Source organism: Bombus huntii, unplaced genomic scaffold, assembly GCF_024542735.1.
Source record: "Bombus huntii isolate Logan2020A unplaced genomic scaffold, iyBomHunt1.1 ctg00000246.1, whole genome shotgun sequence".
Taxonomy (NCBI): domain Eukaryota; kingdom Metazoa; phylum Arthropoda; class Insecta; order Hymenoptera; family Apidae; genus Bombus; species Bombus huntii.
In genome coordinates this window covers 1-5,463 of record NW_026099461.1, presented here as the reverse complement: position 1 = coordinate 5,463, position 5,463 = coordinate 1, and the positions used below count along the sequence as shown (strand labels likewise).

General features: G+C 43.2%; 1 non-coding gene across 1 annotated transcript; it reads right to left on the bottom strand.

Moving 5' to 3' along the window:
• Positions 1-418: 418 nt before the first annotated feature.
• LOC126877795 (small subunit ribosomal RNA) lies at positions 419-2,341 on the bottom strand. Its single transcript, XR_007695335.1, has one exon. It is a non-coding gene; the product is annotated as a small subunit ribosomal RNA (ribosomal RNA).
• Positions 2,342-5,463: the final 3,122 nt, after the last annotated feature.

Here is a 5,463-nt window from a genome sequence, read left to right as displayed (position 1 = left end):
CCCTTTTATTAGAATTTCATATATATATATATATATTATATGTTATATGTTTTATTCGGAGACGGCGGGTCTTTCTGTTTACGACCTCACGCAGGCGCCTCGAATAAGTTTCATTCGCATTTCGTTTTTATACTTGTATATATATATCTCTTCATCCCGATGATCGAGAGAGAGTGCCACCTTCTCTTCGTATAATTCCGTAGCTGGAGGGTCGTCTCCTCCTTAAGAATATTTCTATTCGTGCCAACGGAGGTTGCCAAGCTCCCTGGCGTTTTCGTTTGTTAAAGTATATAGCTTGTTAATACGTCGTATATACTTTCGTCGATACAGGAGGAGTACGGCTCCTTACCGACCATTGTGATATATATTTCATAGTTTTTATATGTGTTCAAGTCAAATTCTTTTGGTATCGTATCGTTAATGATCCTTCCGCAGGTTCACCTACGGAAACCTTGTTACGACTTTTACTTCCTCTAAATGATCAAGTTTGGTCATCTTCCCGGTAACATCGGCAATGCTTATCACATTGGCCGCGCACCAGTCCGAAGACCTCACTAAATCATTCAATCGGTAGTAGCGACGGGCGGTGTGTACAAAGGGCAGGGACGTAATCAACGCGAGCTTATGACTCGCGCTTACTGGGAATTCCTCGTTCATGGGGAATAATTGCAAGCCCCAATCCCTAGCACGAAGGAGGTTCAGCGGGTTACCCGGGCCTTTCGGCCAGGGAAAACACGCTGATTCCTTCAGTGTAGCGCGCGTGCGGCCCAGAACATCTAAGGGCATCACAGACCTGTTATTGCTCAATCTCGTGCGGCTAGAAGCCGCCTGTTCCTCTAAGAAGATTTGTTTGTACGTTGGTAGTAAAAACCCACCGACCGAAGCCGGGGGCCTTCGAGATACCATAAGTTACGTCTATTTAGCAGGCTAGAGTCTCGTTCGTTATCGGAATTAACCAGACAAATCGCTCCACCAACTAAGAACGGCCATGCACCACCACCCACCGAATCAAGAAAGAGCTATCAATCTGTCAATCCTTCCGGTGTCCGGGCCTGGTGAGGTTTCCCGTGTTGAGTCAAATTAAGCCGCAGGCTCCACTCCTGGTGGTGCCCTTCCGTCAATTCCTTTAAGTTTCAGCTTTGCAACCATACTTCCCCCGGAACCCAAAAGCTTTGGTTTCCCGGAAGCTGCCCGCCGAGTCATCGGAGGAACTTCGGCGGATCGCTGGCTGGCATCGTTTATGGTTAGAACTAGGGCGGTATCTGATCGCCTTCGAACCTCTAACTTTCGTTCTTGATTAATGAAAACATTTTTGGCAAATGCTTTCGCTTCTGTCCGTCTTGCGACGATCCAAGAATTTCACCTCTAACGTCGCAATACGAATGCCCCCATCTGTCCCTATTAATCATTACCTCGGGGCTCCGAAAACCAACAAAATAGAACCGAGGTCCTATTCCATTATTCCATGCACACAGTATTCAGGCGAAGGTAGCCTGCTTTAAGCACTCTAATTTGTTCAAAGTAAACGTATCGGCCCACCTCGACACTCAGTGAAGAGCACCGCGATGGGATATTAGTTGGACCGCCCGCGAGGAGCTAAGCCCACCGATAGGACGTACCACATAATGCCAGTTAAACACCGCGAGCGGTGAACCGACACTGTGACACACAGATTCAACTACGAGCTTTTTAACCGCAACAACTTTAATATACGCTATTGGAGCTGGAATTACCGCGGCTGCTGGCACCAGACTTGCCCTCCAATTGGTCCTCGTTAAAGGATTTAAAGTGTACTCATTCCGATTACGGGGCCTCGGATGAGTCCCGTATCGTTATTTTTCGTCACTACCTCCCCGTGCCGGGAGTGGGTAATTTGCGCGCCTGCTGCCTTCCTTGGATGTGGTAGCTGTTTCTCAGGCTCCCTCTCCGGAATCGAACCCTGATTCCCCGTTACCCGTTACAACCATGGTAGGCGCAGAACCTACCATCGACAGTTGATAAGGCAGACATTTGAAAGATGCGTCGCCGGTGCTAGATGACCATGCGATCAGCACAAAGTTATTCAGAGTCACCAAAACAAACGATGGACGGACAGACGAGCCATCCGCCACCGATTGGTTTTGATCTAATAAAAGCATTCCTACCATCTCTGGTCGGAATCTGTTTGCATGTATTAGCTCTAGAATTACCACAGTTATCCAAGTAAATGTAGGTATGATCTAAGAAACCATAACTGATTTAATGAGCCATTCGCGGTTTCACCTTAATGCGGCATGTACTGAGACATGCATGGCTTAATCTTTGAGACAAGCATATGACTACTGGCAGGATCAACCAGGGATCTTATTCGTATAACAATTCTTATAAATTTCGTTTAAGTTCTCTTCGTGTCGTAGGTGGGACGTAAGCACCGTACGACGAGACTTTTCGTTCTTAAGATAGATATATCTATAAAATATATCTCCTAGCGACGTTCGAGATACACCCATAGTTCAGTAATAATCTTCGAACGCCGCTCGCAGCCACTTTGTAATTCTCAACTCCACCTCCTCTCTTCTCTCTCTCTCTTTCTCATAGTCTTATATAAAATGTTTAGAATCGTACTTCTAAAGGAACATTTCCATAATGCTGTCTTCGTGTAAAAAGACTTATTAGAATATCTTAGCGGTAAAGCACGTATACGCACCTCACGCTGAACGAACAAGCGCGTATCCCAGTGCGTCGCGCTGGACATACCGTAAGAATATTCTTTCAATCGGTAGAACATTTTCGGCAGAAGACATACTACGCAAAGATAGTACGCTCCTACCGCCTCATCGGATACTTCTGCGAAAGCAGAAGTTTTTATAGAAAGCAGACGGTTATACTCTTTTGAATGAATCGATGCTCAGTTAGTACAAGCACACACGCATCTAACAATTTTTGTTAGAATACGTACACACAGGTCACCAGCTTCCCGACTCAGGGGAACCTTGCCACGATATTTGGTCATTACGTCCAGGACAGCGACCCGCGGCGCAGCAGTGTAGAGAAAAAACCAGAACGAGAACGGAGGAACAGTCGAGAAATAGCGTAAAATACACTAAGACTCGAGGAGCGGTGACTGAATTCTCAACCGAGGCCGTAGAATAGCCACGCGCTCAACGCTGTTCCGACCGAACCGTCCGGCTCGACGTCTCTCTTATAGATACGAAAGCGCCAGCCGGAAGGCCGGCGCCGGCCGGGCTAGCGGCCGCGCGCTTACGGTGCAAAACCTCCGTAGCAACGTACCGTTCGGAAGGGACGCTGGAACTTAGTCTCGCGAACGCTCGATCACTACTATACAAAGCCAATATCCAACCATCGAAATACATTACCAGACGTTTTATTAACATAATAGAAATGCATTTTTACCAAAAAATTAATTTTTTTTTTCACCGAAAAATTGCATCAGTAAACATACTCTTTTATCGAATACGGACAAAAAATAAGTTTATAATCAATTACAATACGTTAAAATAAGTAGAAATATGCAAAAAAATATATACCTTGTAACGTTAATTAACGAAAAAATTAGAAAAATATCCCAGTCGTGTCAGTTCGACGAACGCTAATTTTTTGAAAAAATCGATAAAAATGTTTAATCCCGACGTATCTAATAGAGATAGAACGATTCCCGTAAAAAAATTTATACCTTGTAACGCTTTTTAACGAATAAACTCGAAAAAACTTTTTCGCCCTCGGAATTTTTCTAAGTCCCAACGTACCGGCTCGGAATTTTTCTATGTTCCAACGACCGGTCGTGTCGGTCCAAACGTTTTTATATCCGTCTGCCGACGATATAAACGCTTAATCCCGACGTATTTTATCGAGTTATAACGATTTCTTGAAAAATATTCGTACGTTATAACGCTTTTTAACGAATTAATCGAAAAAGAGTGTTCGGTCCGAAAATTTTCTAAGTACGAACGACCGGCCGCATAGGTCCGTTTTTAAAAATCGTTCTCGGACGGAAATAAACCATTAATCCCGACGTATTTCGTCGAGTTACGTCGATTTATGCAAAAAAATTCATACCTTGTAACGCTTTTTAACGAATAAACTCGAAAAAACTTTTTCGCCCTCGGAATTTTTCTAAGTCCCAACGTACCGGCTCGGAATTTTTCTATGTTCCAACGACCGGTCGTGTCGGTCCAAACGTTTTTATATCCGTCTGCCGACGATATAAACGCTTAATCCCGACGTATTTTATCGAGTTATAACGATTTCTTGAAAAATATTCGTACGTTATAACGCTTTTTAACGAATTAATCGAAAAAGAGTGTTCGGTCCGAAAATTTTCTAAGTACGAACGACCGGCCGCATAGGTCCGTTTTTAAAAATCGTTCTCGGACGGAAATAAACCATTAATCCCGACGTATTTCGTCGAGTTACGTCGATTTATGCAAAAAAATTCATACCTTGTAACGCTTTTTAACGAATAAACTCGAAAAAACTTTTTCGCCCTCGGAATTTTTCTAAGTCCCAACGTACCGGCTCGGAATTTTTCTATGTTCCAACGACCGGTCGTGTCGGTCCAAACGTTTTTATATCCGTCTGCCGACGATATAAACGCTTAATCCCGACGTATTTTATCGAGTTATAACGATTTCTTGAAAAATATTCGTACGTTATAACGCTTTTTAACGAATTAATCGAAAAAGAGTGTTCGGTCCGAAAATTTTCTAAGTACGAACGACCGGCCGCATAGGTCCGTTTTTAAAAATCGTTCTCGGACGGAAATAAACCATTAATCCCGACGTATTTCGTCGAGTTACGTCGATTTATGCAAAAAAATTCATACCTTGTAACGCTTTTTAACGAATAAACTCGAAAAAACTTTTCTCGCCCTCGGAATTTTTCTAAGTCCCAACGTACCGGCTCGGAATTTTTCTATGTTCCAACGACCGGTCGTGTCGGTCCAAACGTTTTATATCCGTCTGCCGACGATATAAACGCCTTAATCCCGACGGTATTTTATCGAGTTATAACGATTTCTTGAAAAATATTCGTACGTTATAACGCTTTTTAACGAATTAATCGAAAAAGAGTGTTCGGTCCGAAAATTTTCTAAGTACGAACGACCGGCCGCATAGGTCCGTTTTTAAAAATCGTTCTCGGACGGAAATAAACCATTAATCCCGACGTATTTCGTCGAGTTACGTCGATTTATGCAAAAAAATTCATACCTTGTAACGCTTTTTAACGAATAAACTCGAAAAAACTTTTTCGCGCTCGGAATTTTCTAAGTCCCAACGTACCGGCTCGGGAATTTTTCTATGTTCCAACGACCGGGTCGGTGTCGGTCCAAACGTTTTTATATCCGTCTGCCGACGATATAAACGCTTAATCCCGACGTATTTTATCGAGTTATAACGATTTCTTGTAAAATATTCATACCTTCTAACACTTTTTTAACGAGTTATTTGGAGGGGATCTTTCGGC